At 37.0% G+C, this 18,880-nt stretch overlaps 1 protein-coding gene across 2 annotated transcripts in view; it reads right to left on the bottom strand.

The window, feature by feature from the left end:
• The window catches only part of EDIL3 (EGF like repeats and discoidin domains 3), a 437,362-nt gene that overhangs the window by 104,291 nt on the left and 314,191 nt on the right, over positions 1–18,880 (bottom strand). The gene's annotated exons all lie outside the window — the stretch shown is intronic.

Here is an 18,880-nt window from a genome sequence, read left to right as displayed (position 1 = left end):
TATATATATTCTCTATATATATAGAGAATATATATATAGAATATATATATATTCTAGCCAGAGAACACTTAAATTACAGATATGAAAACAGATCTTTCTCATAAATTTTAGATTTGATTCTATATATGGATGTTTAATATACTTTATTTCCTACAGAGTTAAGAGAAATTAAAGATTTGTTGTTGGATTTATTCATTTAATAAAAGATCAATATAAGCTTGGATTTTTATCATTTGCATACTGGTACCATAGAATTTCTTTAATTTGGAGTGTCCTGATACTTTAATCTTAAATTGCAAGTAGATTAATGCTCAACTAATCTTCAAAAGTCAGTATATCTTAGAAAGTCCCATTAGAATGGGACTTCAGGCCAGGCACAGCGGCTCACGCCTGTAACCCCAACAATTTGGGAGGCCAAGGCAGATGGATCGCTTGAGCTCAAGAGTTCGAGACCAGCCTGGGCAACATGGCAAAACCCTATCTCTACAAAAATACGAAAATTAGCCAGCCTTGGTGGTGTGTGCCTGTGGTCCCAGCTACTTGGGAGTCTGAGGTGGGAGGATCGCTTGAGTCCGGGAAGTGGGGTTTGCAGTGAGGCAGGATTGTGCCACTACACTCCAGCCTGGGAGACAGAGCAAAACAATGTCTCAAAATAAAACAACAACAACAACAACAACAACAAAACCCACAAAACAAACCAAGAGGTTGCCTTTAAACGAACGTTTCAAATAATAACCAATTCCTTTTTTCTTGAACATCACCTTGCACAAGAACCCAAATATATTTATCCAAAAATGCACATTTCTATGCCCAACACAGACCTAATAACATCAGAATCTCTGGGGATAAAATTTAAGAATCTGCGTTTTCAGCCAGCCCATGCCACCAGCTGATTCTGATGCAGGAGGTCTCCAAACCACGCTTTGAGAAAATGACTTTGACACCAACATGTAAGCAGATACAGGCAGCTGGTGGTGTGCTTTTTCCCACTGAGATCTTTTAAGCTTCCTTTTTTTTAGAATTTTCCCTATTTCTCATTACAGAGCTTTAAGACAGCTTGTAGAAAACGTGTATATATATATATACACATATATACACACACACATGTACATATACTTACATATACACTTATATGTATATACGTATATACATAAGTGTATATACGTATATACTTATATTTGTGTATATATCTATATCTACATATATATATATATATATATATAAAATTTAGTGTCGCAGTCTAAGGGACCTTGGATCCATTACCTTGTATTACAGATTTTCCCACATCATAAGGCATATGCCTAACAGAACAGATGGGTCCTGTGGTATTTAACAAAGGGCCATCAAATCCTACAGCTTTGGGGATTAAAACTCTACAGTGCTTTTTCATGAAATAAACAAAAACTGAACCTTTAATAGGTAGTAGGATGTTAAGAATGGGGTGAAAAGTGACCCAGAGTTTAACTCAAATAATAGTTGCTCCACTCATTTACCTTAAACCCTCTTAACCACATTTGGTTTTGCTAATTATGTTGCACATAGAATAGCAATAGTAATTATATACACCCAATGCCATAATGATAGTACAACCCTGAATGTAATTGCTATCAAATTTTGTTCCATACTTTATTTTAAAACTATAGGACACGGTATCATAAAAATAGAAATTAATAATGGCTATAAATATCACTTTGCTTTTTTTTCTTATGATGGGTAACCTTGTACAAAAACCTTCTTATCATTTTCAATAGCATTAAAAAATAGTGCAAATGGAAATTTTTTTTTTTTTGAGAAGGAGTCTCGTTTTGTTGCCCAGGCTTCAGTGCAGTGGCTTGATCTTGGCTTACTGCAACCTCCGCCTTCTGGGTTCAAGCGATTCTCCTGCCTCAGCCCCCAGAGTAGTTGGGATTACAGGTGCCCGCCACCATGCCTGGCTAATTTTTGTATTTTTAGTAGACATGGGGTTTCACCACTTTGGCCAGGCTGGTCTTGAACTCCTGACTTCAGGTGATCTGCCTGCCTCGGCCTCCCAAAGTGTTCGGATTACAGGCGTGAGCCACCGCTCCTGGCCTCACACTATTTTTTTTATTGAACCTATTCTACTGAGTAAAAGTAAACAGGCACACCCCTGCTTCCTTTAATTTTTTTTTTTTAGTTAAAGGACACCAAGCATGAGAGGAGAAAATACATTGGATACAGAAATCTTATTATTCAAAGAGCCTATAGTATGTCTTGTTAAATGAGGAAAATCTGTAAGGCAAAAAATAATGATGCTTTCATAGCAGAGTTCCTGTTACTCAACACGTGGGAAAGGCTACAAAACGTCTACTGCTTATGTTTGGTGTCCCATTTTAAAATGGTGAATATCCTAATATGTATTCTACATTAAAGTTTAATGTATGTCAGAACCTTTCATTGGAACCAGGAGACAGAAATTTACTTATGAACATAGAGAAATGAACATCGAAATGAACATAGAGGAGGCAAAACCAAAGCATGTGAATATTTGCAGAAGGACAAACTAAAGTTAATGTAAAGACAAGTAGTAGCGATGATCCTCTGTCGTTTTAAGCAAGAGAAAACTGTTTTAAAGAAAGTTAAATGCAGTTTAAGAAACAGGACAGAAAATTTTTACAACTTGAGTGACAAATAAGTATTTGTGTACTGTTGTAAACTTCTTTGAGGAACTGTTTCTCAGCAAGTAGAAGTGTTCACTTGTTACTTTCCTTGCTTAGAGTGGTCCATGCATATGACTCATTTTATTCATGACGGGTCGACTATTCTTCAGGTATATCTGGGCTAACTTTAGCTTATGTGCACCATTCTGAAGATGAAATTGATAACAATGCTTTGGATTCGTTTAGATAATTTCAAATGCTTGGTTTACACAGATATGAACAAAAAATTGATGAAATTGTTTGTTATATGAAGTAGGAACAGAGGCATGCAGTGAACTGGAAAACCAAGTTTGTGGATACACACATTTTGCATATATTGTGCTGTACTGAAAAAATCATGTTGATGCAAAAAAAGGCTGTTAAGGTTAAACCACATTCTATGTGATTGATGTCAGCCACAGGCAGCCACGAAAAAATGGAACTCAACAGAAAAGGGAGAAACTGGATTTTTGTGTCAAGTTCTGCCATTTGCAGGATTAAGTCATATAATGTCAGCAAATTGTATTTTTCATGTTTTGAGACAGGGTAATTTATACAAATAATATGTACACATTATACATGTGTACATGTATGTACACATATTATTAGAAAAATACAGTAAAAAATAGAAAAGCCCTTTGAAAACAACAAAGTTCTATAGAAATACAATTTAATTATTACATGGTATTCCAAAGCGGTTCCTATGGGATATTAGGGTAGTTATTTTTATTTTTATTTTATTTATTTTTATTTTTTATTTTACTTTAAGTTCTGGGATACATGTGCAGAATGTGCAGGTTTGTAACATAGGGATACATGTGCCGGGGTAGTTTGCTGCACCTATCAACCTGTCATCTAGGTTTTAAGCCCCGCATGTGTTAGGTATTTGTTCTAATGCTATCCCTCTCCTTGACCCCACCCCTCGACAGGTCCCTGTGTGTGATGTCCCCCTCCCTGTGTCCATGTGTTCTCACTGTTTAACTCCCACTTATGAGTGAGAATATGCGGTGTTTGGTTTTCTGTTCCTGTGTTAGTTTGCTGAGAATGATGGTTTCCAGCTTCATCCATATTAAAAAGCACTCCATGAAAAATAAGTTAGAAAATTATCAACTAAAAAGAGTTAAACAACTCTCTTTCCTACAGGACTCTCAAGAGTCTTTACTATGTTAATATGCATGTGAGAAATTAAGAACATAAAAGAGGATATAGAATTTACAAAATTTATTTCAGCCCAGAACCATTTTTTTTATTTTTTGGAATTACTGCTTACCTTATGGAAGTAGTGATTTTCAGGATACATTTTGGAAAATGCTGATACGATTTGTCATTCGGAGAGAAAGAGAATGTTAATTTGTTTTAAAGACTGCATTTTTAGGATGAAATTTTCTTAATTTGATCAGTTCAAAATCAAAGAAGAAAAAGAAGGTCATTTTGAAAACTGGGTCTGCTGTCAGAAGAACCCAAATCTGGTAGTGGAACTAGCTGAAGAAAGGGTCATCTGGGTAATGGAAATTTTGTGTTGGGCTAGTAGTTTTGGATTCACAAAAAGGACTAGGAACCAAGAGCTCTGCGGGTGGTAGAAAGCCTAAGGTGGAGGTCAGCTATGGCAGCAAGCTAGACCCACGTGTACTGAGAAGCCAGAAGTCAAAGTGGCACCAGTTGGCACCATAAGAGCCAGGGCGGTTCCTGAAATTTCAACAGAGATGAGGGTGGGCTGCCGAGAAACAACCAATTACCCTTCGGGGGGCAGGCTAGAGCTAAAGTGCGAAGCCAAAGAGTAGATATATTAGTCCGTTTTCACACTGCTGATAAAGACATACCCAGACATACCCAAGACTGGGTAATTTATAAAGGATAAAAGGTTGAATGGACTCATAGTTCCACGTGGCTAAGGAGACCTCACAATCACAGTGGAAGGCAAAGTGCACGTCTTAGATGGCCGCAAGGAGAATGACAGAATGAGGGCCAAGAGAAAGAGGAAAACTCTTATAAAACCATCAGATCTTGTGAGACTTATTCACTACCATGAGAGAGGTAAGGGGGAAACTGCCCCCATGATTTAATTATCTCCCTCTAGGTCCCTCCCACAATGCATAGGAATTATGGGAGCTACAATTCAAGATGAGATTTGGGTGAGGACATAGCCAAATGTAGATAAACCAATCAACAAGCATCCAGCAAAGCTCAGGTGGAGAAGAAGTCAGGGGAGGAGAGCAGTAAGATACATATCAGAAACTGCCAGAAGTAGAGGGCAGGTCAAATGGCAAGAGCAGCATAAAGATTCTTTGACTGGGCCTGGGCAAGGAACCTAAGCAATTAGTTCAGAAGTCAAAACTTTGGTTGGCTTTAATACTAAGGTCACAATCTCTTCTAGTGAAAAAAAAAATGTATATCTATTTTTTAAAATATAAACTAATTCCAGAAAGTTATTACCCAGAAGCTTCAAGCAGATAAATGTGTCCTTAGTCACATCTTAAATAATCTCAGAGAAGAATTTTACCAAAGATCAATACAGAAAAGGCTTTGTCTAGGTCCAGAAGACACACTGCTAAAGAATTATAATAGTGGCATAAAACGAACAAAGACATTAGACATTTGAAAGTTACTTCACTGAGGCATGTTTTCCCTACACAAACTCTAGTTGTATTAATTAAAAAGAAATGAATGGAAAATTTTCTATAAATAAATTTTATTTTGATATCAGCTAGCAAATCAATACTTCATAAATGAGAGATATTTACAATCATAAATGTAAACAAAAAGTGAACTACCTATTATTAAAGCATCACTGGCTTTGAGGAAATATTACGAAAGTCTCTAGGATAAACCAAGCAATTGAGCCAGGTGAGCTTAACTATGAGCAAGCTCGTTGGACAGAGCAGGGTTCTCTAAAATATAATGTATGAATAAAAAACATATTGTTGGGTTGTGGGCAGAAAATATTAGAATTTACATTCCTATTTCCTATTTGTTATAATTTAAACCAAAAATATAGGAATTGCATTTTCCAAATATTTCATACATGTGTATGTGTGTGTATTCAATGCTCAGTAACACTGGAAGGGATATACAATTGTTACAACGTGGCACCACAAATTTAGAGGGCAAGCTGAATCCACGAATCTGCAGAGCCTGGCTGGACCCACCAGGAGCTCTTATTCAAGACAAGGTAAGTGACCAGAGCTATGCTGGTCAGGACTGGGCATTGGAGAGGCTTCCTAATCCAACAGATATACCCTGAAAAAAATGGGTCACTTCAATCATTATAATAGTCTAGAAAATACTGTGATAAAAATCATCTCATAGGCTTCCTGACAAGTGCTGAATCCCCTTTAGATCATTGACTGGTTGTGCAATCTTTAACAAGCTTCTCTGACTTTTCATTATAAAACAAACATAACTTAGCTCACGGAGAGGGCTGCTTTAAAGACAAAATGAGATTACTGACTACAATTGATTCTAATTTTATTTAAAAGCCTTTACAAATGCTCATAATATTTGAAACAGTATTCTCAAGTTCTAAATTTTACTCATTGGCATATTTTCAGTTCATATTTTTAGAAGAGAATGGTTACCATTCTTACAGCTATGTTTTGTTACTACAAAGATAACTAATATGCCACAAATGAAAATTTATTTGCACACACAGGAATCAGAAGTCATCTAATTTGCATTATCATAAAACAGGAGCGGGCCTGCTGTGCACATGAAATTCTTTTAATTTCTATCGTGGTTTTTCAACGGTTTCAATACCACTTCTAAGCAGAAGCATCCAACATCCTACACTTCTGTTTCTTGCTTTTAGAATTTTGAATTAATGACAATTATGGCATCAGTAATCATACACGCAGGCAGACGTAATACTGAGTATGTCTTTCAGTTCCTTGCACCTGGCATTGTGTTTTGTTATAACAGGTGCCCCAAATATACTTACTTTAATTCAAAAAGTATAAAGTCATTTAAAATAACCTCCAAACCATAAAGGTTCCATGCATTTTTTAATGTACCACTAGAGCTTGTCTTTCCGAGATTGTACCCTGCATCTGGGGCTAATCTATTTCCTTCTCGTTGGCACCAGAAACTATTACTTTGGGCCATTTTCATGATTTTCTATATGTAAGTGCTTGTGTGTTAGTATTTAATAATCGCTTACTATATCTTACTTCCTTGTCTTATGGAAGTTTTTGCTTTCTAAGCTGTTTTTAGAGAGATGCAAGACACTAAACCAAACAAATGACTCAAAATTAGAATGGATGGAAAGGTAGGGGCAATATTTTGAGTATTAAGTAGATATGTTATTCATTGTACAAAAGTTAACTTTTTATAGGTTTATTTGAAGGTTAGATGGCTATATTTGTATCAATAATTGTTATGTGACTTTTTATTAGCTTCATACTTGTGCTACATTGTGAAGAAATTAGCTGGTGTCTTGATAATTTTCTGATTTCTTTGGATTCGTCCAGTCATCATTTAAACACCAGAATTTTACTTGTGTGAGGGATTTTAAAAGGAGAAGATAGGCTGGGGCTGATCTTTTTTTTGGTAATATCTCAATTCTACATAAAAAAAGAAAGAATATTGAAGTCTCAGAGTATTGATATAATTTATCAGTCCTCACATCTATATTTTGTACCTCAAATTATGCACTCCTTATACTACATTGATATTGGCTGCACTTTTGTTTGCACGTAAGTATTTTCTGTACAAATGTCCTTCCAATTTTTTGTTCATTAAAAGTTATTTTTTCTAATTGGATAGTGGGGATTCCCTTTGACATCATAAAATTATAAAAGTCAAAAAGATTTCTTATTCATGGTATGTGGTTTAAAAAATGAAAAAATACATAAAGATGACTTATAGTCCTAGCAAAGTGTGAGCATCCTTCGATTCACTTAGCACACTCCAACATATAACAATACTATAGAAGAATGGAAGCTGTCTCACAATCATATACAAGTTTCATTACTTGACCTCTTTTAGATCTTCTTTTTAGGTGAACCTTCATAAATGAGAAATATTGGAACTGTGAATTGGAAATCGGAAATTGGAATAATCCTTCATATTGACAAATGTTTCCAGTGGCCTGGTGGTCACTTAATTTTGAAAACCTTTCCTTTAGTTCTCCTGTAAATACATTGTTCAGAAGGCAAAAGAAGTTAATGGCTTTAATGAAGTTATAAATTTTATGTCTAGAATACTGCCTTTTAAAAATCTGACATGGATTAAATTAAATAAGGCTTATTTAATTTGAAAGCTTCAATTCATTTCTTACACATTTTCACAAAATTAGTACTGAAATGAAAATCTATAGGGTCACACGCAATTTTGACAAAGGTCAACACTAAAATGTTTAGTCTAACAACTCTACTAATTCTACTAATTTGGTTGAAATACTATGCAGATTACCTTAAATTAGCAAATGTCTTACGAAATAGACCAAAAGGTCATCTCTTAGGTGGGACTGTGACATTTTCCTTCCTGTTAGTCTTTTATATTATGTTACCCTTTATGAAATCTGGAAAACGTTTTAGTAGATTTAATTATGAATAGTAAATTATCCATTTTCTATAGTCACCACCAATACGGCAATGAATACATATACAATGTATTCATTATAACAAAATTTGTAGTATTTTACTTTAAGTTTTCAGTTAATCCAAGTTAATTCTTTGAGTGCAGTTTGCTTAGTTCCATGAACAAAACCAAAATGAATCAGTATATTTCTTCACAATTAATAGCATGATCATTAGCAATGTCCCTGCTCCTCACAGAATGTCTTTAAGCATCTTAACAATGTTTAATTTCAGTTTGTCTAATCTGAGCATAAATAAAGAAATTAATCTTTCTGTTGAAAGCTAGTGATAATAGACATAAAAACACATAAGGACTTCAGTAAAAATACAGTTTCAGTAGAGAAGATTGGCAAATGATAAATTACTCACTTTAAATTATTACTACTGCGTAATGAAGCTGAAAAATCTGATGCTATCTAGATAAAGACATTTCAAAGTTTTTATGTGCCAATGCCAATATATGTAATTTATCAACACAACCTACAGTTTGCAATGATCTAACAATGTATTATTTTACATTTCATTCTTTTATTGGAAATTCCATTTTGGAGTAATACATCTGCAAATATTCATTTTTGATTAAAATTGGTGTGTCAAATTCTGTTCTCCTGAGGTACACAATCCACCAGAAAGGAAAAGAAGGGATCTATCCAATACTGAGTACCTACTGCATGCTTCCACTCTTCTGTTATTTGTTTTATTTAATCCACCTTAAGAGCCATCACAATTTCTGACTTCTTTGTTTGGACACTACCTACAGAAGCTAACAGTCTTAACCTAAAAACATCTCTGTGAGTTAAATGTTACTTTATTTTTATAACAAAGATTAATATCTATCCTAACCATGAGTTAGGAATGTCCAATCAGGAGTATGGAATAATTGGCTCAGAATGTTCCAATTTCAACGTTGGTAAGATTTTTTTGAAAGTTAAAAACTAAAATTCAACCTTTGGGAGGCTTTCGGAAAACACACTGGTAAGCTTTATTGCTCAAAGTATTAGCTGAATTTTAAAGTTTTACAAAACATCATACGTAGAGGTCTGAGAAATGCCTCTGTTTAGGGCTGCCTGAGGCCCTCACGCATTTTTGCCATGTTCAGATAGAAACAGCATAGTGATTTTATGATTAGCAGCAATTCAAGAAAGCTAACCAATTAGGTAGGATCACCTCCTAAAAAAAATCACACAAGAATATTTGCTTGAGAAGTTCCAGACATTTTGATCTTATAGAAGTGACTAGATGAAACATTAGAGTAATAAAAATAATAGAAAGTTAAAATGAGATTTGAGGCAGTTTCAAGATGGCCGAATAGGAACAGCTCCAGTCTACAGCTCCCAGTGTGAGCGACACAGAAGACGGGTGATTTCTGCATTTCCAACTGAGGTATCTCCAACTGGGGCTCGTCAGACAGTGGGTGCAGGACAGTGGGTGCAGCACACCAAGCGTGAGCCGAAGCAGGGCAGGCATCGCCTCACCCGGGAAGCGCAAGGAGTCTGGGAATTCCCTTTCATAGCCAAGCAAAGCTGTGACAGACAGCACCTGGAAATTCAGGTCACTCCCACCCAAATACTGCGCTTTTCCAGTGGTCTTAGCAAACCGCACACCAGGAGATTATATCCCGTGCCTGGCTCAGAGGGTCCCACGCCCATGGAGCTTGGCTCATTGCTAGCACAGCCATCTGAGATCAAACTGCGAGGCTGGGGGAGGGGCGCCCGCCATTGCTGAGGCTTGAGTAGGTAAACAAAGCGGCCAGGAAGCTTGAACTCGGTGGATCCCACCACAGCTCAAGGAGGCCTGCCTGCTCCTGTAGACTCCACCTCTGGGGGCAAGGCATAGCTGAACAAAAGGCAGCAGAAACCTCTGCAGACTTAAATTTCCGTCTGACAGCTTTGAACAGAGTAGTGGTTCTCCCAGCACGGACTTTGAGATCTGAGAACGGACAGACTGCCTCCTCAAGTGGCTCCCTGACCTCCGACTAGCCTATCTGGGAGGCAACCCCCAGTGTTGGCAGACTGACACCTCACATGGCTGGGTACCCCTCTGAGAGGAAACCTCCAGAGGAACCATCAGACAGCAACATTTGCTGTTCAGCAATACTTGCTGTTCTGTAGCCTCCGCTGCTGATACCCAGGCAAACAGGATCTGGAGTGGACCTCCAGCAAACTTCAACAGACCTGAAGCTGAGGGTCCTGACTGTTAGAAGGAAAACTAACAAACAGAAAGGACATCCACACCAAAAACCCATACATCACCATCATCAAAGACCAAAGGTAGATAAAACCACAAAGATGGGGAAAAAAACAGAACAAAAAAACTGAAAATTCTAAATATCAGAGTGCCTCTCCTCCTCCAAAGGAACGCAGCCCCTCACCAGCAATGGAACAAAGCTGAATGGAGAATGACTTTGATGAGTTGACAGTAGAAGGCTTCAGATGATCAAACTTCTCTGAGCTAAAGGAGGAAGTTCGAACCCATCGCAAGGAAGTTAAAAACCTTGAAAAAAGATTAGACGAATGGCTAACTAGAATAACCAATGTAGAGAAGTCCTTAAAGAACCTGATGGAGCTGAAAACCATGGCACAAGAACTACGTGACAAATGCACAAACTTCAGTAGCCAATTCGATCAACTGGAAGAAAGGTATCAGTGATGGAAGATCAAATGAATGAAATGAAGTGAGAAGAGAAGTTTAGAGAAAAAAGAATAAAAAGAAATGAACAAAGCCTCCAAGAAATATGGGACTATGTGAAAAGACCAAATCTATGTCTGATTGGTGTACCTGAAAGTGATGGGGGGAATGGAACCAAGTTGGAAAACACTCTGCAGGATATTATCCGGGAGAACGTCCCCAACCTAGCAAGGCAGGCCAACATTCATATTCAGGAAATACAGAGAACGCCACAAAGATACTCCTTGAGAAGAGCAAGTCCAAGACACATAATTGTCAGATTCACCAAAGTTGAAATGAAGGAAAAAATGTTAAGAGCAGCCAGAGAGAAAGGTCGGGTTACCCACAAAGGGAAGCCCATCAGACTAACAGTGGATCTCTCAGCAGAAACTCTACAAGCCGGAAGAGAGTGGGGGCCAATATTCAACATGCCTAAAGAAAAGAATTTTCAGCCCAGAATTTCATATCCAGCCAAACTAAGCTTCATAAGTGAAGGACAAATAAAAAATTTCACAGACAAGCAAATGCTGAGAGATTTTGTCACCACCAGGCCTGCCCTACAAGAGCTCCTGAAGGAAGCACTAAACATGGAAAGGAACAACTGGTATCAGCCACTGCAAAAACATGCCAAATTGTAAAGACCATCAATGCTGAGAAGAAACTGCATCAACTAACGAGCAAAATAACCAGCTAACGTCGTAATGACAGGATCAAATTCACACATAACAATATTAACCTTAAATGTAAATAGGCTAAATGCTCCAATTAAAAGACACAGAATGGCAAATTGGATAAAGAGTCAAGACCCATCAGTGTGCTGTATTCAGGAAACCCATCACATAGGCTCAAAATAAAGGGATGGAGGAAGATCTACCAAGCAAATGGAAAACAAAAAAAGGCAGAGGTTGCAATCCTAGTCTCTTGACAGAGCAGACTTTAAACCAACAAAGATCAAAAGAGACAAAGAAGGCCATTAAATAATGGGAAAGTGATGAATTCAATAAGAAGAGTTAACTATCCTAAATATATATGCACCCAATACAGGAGCACCCAGATTCATAAAGCAAGTCCTTAGGACCAACTAAGAGACTAAGACTCCCACACAATAATAATGCGAGACTTTAACACCCCACTGTCAACATTAGATAGACCAATGAGACAGAAGGTTAACAAGGATATCCAGGAATTGAATTCAGTTCTGCACCAAGTGGACCTAGTAGACATCTACAGAACTTTCCACCCCAAATCAACAGAATATACATTCTTCTCAGCACCACACCACACTTATTCCAAAATTGACCACATAGTTGGAAGTAAAGCACTCCTCAGCAAATGTAAAATAACAGAAATTATAACAAACTGTCTCTCAGACCACACTGCAATCAAACTAGAACTCAGGATTAAGAAACTCACTCAAAACTGCTCAACTACATGGAAACTGAACAACCTGCTCCTGAATGACTATGGGGTACATAAATAAATGAAGGCAGAAATAAAAATGTTCTTTGAAACCAACGAGAACAAAGACACCACATACCAGAATCTCTCGGGCACATTTAAAGCAGTGTGTAGAGGGAAATTTATAGCACTAAATGCCCACAAGAGAAAGCAGGAAACATCTAAAATTGACACCCTAACACCACAATTAAAAGAACTAGAGAAGCAAGAGCAAACACATTCAAAAGCTAGCAAAAAGCAAGAAATAACTAAGATCAGAGCAGAACTAAAGGAGATAGAGACACAAAAAACCCTTCGAAAAATCGATGAAACCAGGAGCTGGTTTTTTGAAAAGATCAACAAAATTGATAGACCACTAGCAAGACGAATAAAGAAGAAAAGAGAGAAGAATCAAATAGATGCAATAAAAAATGATAAAGGGGGTATCACCACCGATTTCACAGAAATACAAACTACCATCAGAGAATACTATAAACACCTCTACACAAATAAACTAGAAAATCTAGAAGAAATGGATAAATTCCTCGACACATACACCCTCCCAGGAAGAACTTGACTCTCTGAATAGACCAATAACAGGCTCTGAAATTGAGGCAATAATTAATAGCTTACCAATGAAAAAAGGTCCAGGACCAGACGGATTCACAGCCAAATTCTACCAGAGGTACAAGGAGGAGCTGGTACCATTCCTTCTGAAACTATTCCAATCAACAGAAAAAGAGGGAATCCTCCCTAACTCATTTTATGAGGCTAGCATCATCCTGAAACCAAAGCCTGGCAGGGACACAACAAAAAAAGGGAATTTTAGACCCATATCCCTGATGAACATCGATGCAAAAATCCTCAATAAAATACTGGCAAACCGAATCCAGCAGTACAACAAAAACCATATACACCATGGTCAAGTGGGCTTCATCCCTGGGATGCAAGGCTGGTCCAACATATGCAAATCAATAAACGTAATCCAGCATATAAACAGAACCAAAGACAAAAACCACATGATTATCTCAATAGATGCAGAAAAGTCCTTCGACAAAATTCAACAGCCCTTCATGCTCAAAACTCTCAAAAAATTAGGTATTTATGGGATGTATCTAAAAATAATAAGAGCTAGTTATGACAAACCCACAGCCAACATCATACTGAATGGGCAAAAACTGGAAGCATTCACTTTGAAAACTGGCACAAGAAAGGGATGCCCTCTCTCCCCACTCCTATTCAACATAGCGTTGGAAGTTCTGGCCAGAGCAATCAGGCAGGAGAAAGAAATAAAGGGTATTCAATTAGGAAAAGAAGAAATCAAATTGTCCCTGTTTGCAGATCACATGATTGTTTATCTAGAAAACCCCATCATCTCAGCCCAAAATCTCCTTAAGCTGATAAGCAACTTCAGCAAAGTCTCAGGATACAAAATCAATGTGCAAAAATCACAAGCATTCTTATACACCAATAACAGACAAACAGAGAGCCAAATCATGAGTGAACTCCCATTCATTATTGCTTCAAAGAGAATAAAATACCTAGGAATCCAACTTACAAGGGATGTGAAGGACCTCTTCAAGGAGAACTACAAACCACTGCTCAACGAAATAAAAGAGGACACAAACAAATGTAAGAACATTCCATGCTCATGGATAGGAAGAATCAATATCATGAAAATGGCCATTCTGCCAGAGGTAATTTATAGATTCAATGCCATCCCCATTAAGCTACCAACGACTTTCTTCACAGAATTGGAAAAAACTACTTTAAGGTTCATATGGAACCAAAAAAGAGCCCGCATCACCAAGTCAATCCTAAGTCAAAAGAACAAAGCTGGAGGCATCACACTACCTGACTTCAAACTATACTATAAGGCTACAGTAACCAAAACAGCATGGTACTGGTACCAAAACAGAGATATAGACCAATGGAACAGAACAGAGCCCTCAGAAATAATACCACACATCTACAACTATCTGATATTTGACAAACCTGACAAAAACAAGAAATGGGGAAAGGATTCCCTGTTTAATAAATGGTGCTGGGAAAACTGGCTAGCCATATGGAGAAAGCTGAAACTGGATCCCTTCCTTACACCTTATACAAAAATTAATTCAAGATGGATTAAAGACTTAAATGTTAGACCTAAAACCATAAAAACCCTAGAAGAAAACCTAGGCAATACCATTCAGGACACAGGCATGGGCAAGGACTTCATGTCTAAAACACCAAAAGCAATGGCAACAAAAGTCAAAATTGGCAAATGGGATCTAATTAAACTCAAGAGTTTCTGCACAGCAAAAGAAACTACCGTCAGAGTGAACAGGCAACCTACAGAATGGGAGAAATTTTTTGCAATCTACCCATCTGACAAAGGGCTAATATCTAGAATCTACAAAGAACTCAAACACATTTACAAGAAAAAAACAAACGACCCCATCAACAAGTGGGCGAAGGATATGAACAGACACTTCTCAAAAGAAGACATTTATGCAGCCAACAGACACATGCAAAAATGCTCATCATCACCAGCCATCAGAGAAATGCAAATCAAAACCACAGTGAGATACCATCTCACACCAGTTAGAATGGCCATCATTAAAATGTCAGGAAACAACAGGTGCTGGAGAGGATGTGAAGAAATAGGAACACTTTTACATTGTCGGTGGGACTGTAAACTAGTTCAACCATTGTGGAAAACAGTGTGGCAATTCCTCAGGGATCTAGAACTAGAAATACCATTTGACCCAGCCATCCCATTACTGGGTATATACCCAAAGGAATATAAATCATGCTGCTATAAAGACACATGCACGCGTATACTTACTGCAGCACTACTCACAATAGCAAAGACTTGGAACCAACCCAAATGTCCAACAATGATAGACTGGATTAAGAAAATGTGGCACATATACACCGTGGAATACTATGCAGCCATAAAAAATGACGAGTTCATGTCCTTTCTAGGGACATGGATGAAGCTGGAAACCATCATTCTCAGCAAATTATCACAAGGACAAAAATACCAAACACCACATGTTCTCACTCATAGGTGGGAATTGAACAATGAGAATACTTGGACACAGGAAGGGGAACATCACACACTGGGGCCTGTTTTGAGGTGGGCGAATGGGGGAGGGATAGCATTAGGAGATATACCTAATGCTAAATGACAAGTTAATGGGTGCAGCACACCAACAAGGCACATGGATACATATGTAACAAACCTGCACGTTGTGCACATGTACCCTAGAACTTAAAGTATAATAAAAAATATATATATATATATAAAAGAATGTTAAAATGAGATTTGAATACATACGAATTCCCAAAAGGACACATAAGAATTCCTTCAACTACATCACAATTACGCATAAAGGTATTTTGGGGGGCTGAATTTACAATTGTATTGCCAGATATCTGATTAGGTTTTAGAAAAACCTATTAAATGGAAATAAAACTCTATTAGAGGGTCACATTTTTAGTTGGTATATAAAAGACATTTCTTAAAAAAATAGCAAGAGATTGATAATGAACGAAGGGAATTTAAGTGGTAGACATGGCTTTTCTTCTGAGGAGCTACTGCTCAGAACTGATGCGTTTTCGTTAAAAATATACCTAATTCAGAGGTGTCTGACTTTATAAATAAATTCAGGATAAAAATTGACCTCTATGTTACCTCTATACAAACAACTTAAGAAGAAAATCACCCCATACATTGTTATCTATGTAAATGGTAATCTCATTTTCAACAAAAACACTAACAAGCATAACAATATACAGTTGAACAGACTATATTCTCTTGAGGGGAAAACACTAAAAAATAGTCACAATTCTGGGCCTTTTTCTTGCATGACGTCAGAAAATAAATAAGTAAAAGGAAAGGTGTCAATTTACTTTGCCTTGGAGATTCTGAATATTTTTTGATACAACAAAAGTTAGACATATATTAGAAGAACTAGTCCTTGAATTAACACAAAGTCTATTATCAACAGAATGAATCAATTTTAGCATGCAAGTGACTTTAATTAGATAGTTGAAAAATCATCTTGAACAAAGTGATAGATGGAGGCTCACACTGAAGATTACACCCTGATTCATGTAAAAATATTTGTTTAATTTTTATCTTTCCAAAGAAATGTGCCATTTGCAATCTCTTTATGTGGATGTTTCTAGAGTCTACCAACCTCCTGAGCTACTTATGGGGTGTAAAACAGTTTGCCTTATTCCACACGGCATTATGACTCACAAATAACATTAGCGATACACAGCCAATCTGATACATGACTGGAATATTTACAATCTTTAGAATATATAGCAATGAAAAATTTTAAGTTGATCATTGTCAAGTCTAACAAATGGAAAGGAGATTTTCTTCAAAGTAAGAATCTGAAAACTTCATGATGGCTAAATATTATAAAAATTTAGTTCCCTTATTTAAAAAAAGGCCAGCTCCTCAACAAGAAATTTTAAATGTATCTTTTAAATATTGAAAAATTGAGAATATGTACCAGTTGGCCTCTTAAATTGGAGATCAAACTTATATACTGTGTTGGCTCAAACCAATAACTTGAATTATTTTTTGAATGAATCATTCATTTATTCATTCAACAAATCTTTATGGAATGCCCACCATGTGTTAGGTTAGTTAGATGCTGAACAACAAGTTAAGAAAGTCAGGACAGGCATGGTCTCAGCCTCTTGAAACAAACAGCCTAGCATAAAAACACAATTTCCAATACAGTAAGAAAATGATATAGTGACAAAATTACAGACGATGTAGTAGTATACATGAGAAAGATTTAAGTCAGATGTGGGCAGAATGGATTTGGCTGCAAAATCTTCCCAGAGAAAGGTACATCTGAACTGAAGTTGAAGGATTTAAATACAACAGAAGGCAGATAATGCTGTGGGTAGAGGCTCTTTCCACTCATTTCTTATAGCAAGAGGACATTTATAAAGGAATGGGAAGAAGGAGATAGTACTTGGTTTGAGTACAAGCAAATTGAGAAGAGTAGGGTAAGAAACGAACTGGGGCCAAATCATGCAAAAACTCTTAGGTTATATTAAGGAACTTGCACCTTATTCTGAAACAGAGGGAGTAATGAAGGGTTTTAAACAAGAGAGTAAGAGAATCATATTTACCTTTTAGGAAAACACACACACACACACACACACACACACACACACACATACACACACACATGAGTTACAACTTTAGAAATGAATTTTTAGAGAGTAAAACTAGAAACAGAAAAGCTGGTTAAGAAGCTTCTGTGAAACCCAGGTGAAAGAGGGTGGTAGCACTGATGATAGAAGTAGCAGTGGGGATGGTAAGAAGGGAAATGATTTTCAGATATTTGAGTCATTTTTTCATAGTTGAAATTACCAATACTTGCTAAATTAGTTAATGTGTGTGGAGCTGGTACAAGATATGTTAGCAGGAAGATAATGGGGAGAAGAACACTGACCAGGAAAGGACATTGGGAAACATTTGCTATGAGGATGGAGGAAAATAGAAAATCGTGTAAGCTAAGCCAGATAACAGGAATATTTTAAGCAAGGGGTAATATCTTATGTCTTAAGCAACAGTGTGTTGCTCACTTATATGTCATCACTACTTATCATGTTATATGATGCTTTCTAGGTTCATCATAAACATTTGTTAAATAAATAATTTAGTAAGCACTGCTACTTATAAGGTTGGGTGCTGGTATGATATATTAGAAAACATACTCCTTACCTTCAAAAAGTTCATAGAACGGTAATAGGAGAATGACTTACATAATTACCCATAATATGTGCTAGCTAATGAGAGCTGAATAAAGCTCTAGATCAATAAAGAATGTTAAGGGAAAGTAAGGAAAAAAGTGAGTATTTCTACTTGTGAGTGTAAGAAAAAGTAAGGCCAACTGAAGAAAAAACTGAAAAAAGAAGCCTGATGTTGTGGCTCATGCCTGTAATCCCAACACTTTGGGAGGCTGAGGCAGGAGGACTGGCGGAGGCTAGGAGTTCAAGATCGGCTTGAGCAACACAGTGAGACACCTGTCTGCACAAAAGAAAAAAAAAATAGCTGGGTATAATGATGTGCACCTGTAGTCCTAGCTATTTGGTAGGCTGAGGCAGGAGGACTGCTGGAGCCTGGGAATTTATGGCAGCAGTGAACTATGACTTCACTACTGCTATCTAGCCTGGGCAGCAGAGTGAGTCCCGTCTCAAAAAAGAAGAGGAGCAGAGCAGACAGGACAGAAGAGAAGAAGAACTATTGCAAATTTCAGGTAACCTGATAAGAACAGTTACAGATTTGGCAAATCTTGTTTGATAGGGGTGGGATTTGCTATTTTAAATTGTTTTCATGATTTCTGGGAATGCAAGGAACTACTACAGTTTTTAAACTCATGAATACAGCATAAAAATTAACAAGAACAGAACTCATATCTTTCACTATAAAGTGATCTCATTACGGAATTGAGTTGTCTTACTTCTTGCCACAGAAGCCACTAACAAACCTGTGCATATTTAAACGTGCTCCACAAATAAGTG

This window comes from Hylobates moloch, unplaced genomic scaffold (assembly GCF_009828535.3).
Source record: "Hylobates moloch isolate HMO894 unplaced genomic scaffold, HMol_V3 SCAFFOLD_6, whole genome shotgun sequence".
Taxonomy (NCBI): domain Eukaryota; kingdom Metazoa; phylum Chordata; class Mammalia; order Primates; family Hylobatidae; genus Hylobates; species Hylobates moloch.
The sequence above is the reverse complement of the archived record's forward strand: the minus strand, read 5'-3'. Positions and strand labels throughout refer to the sequence as shown.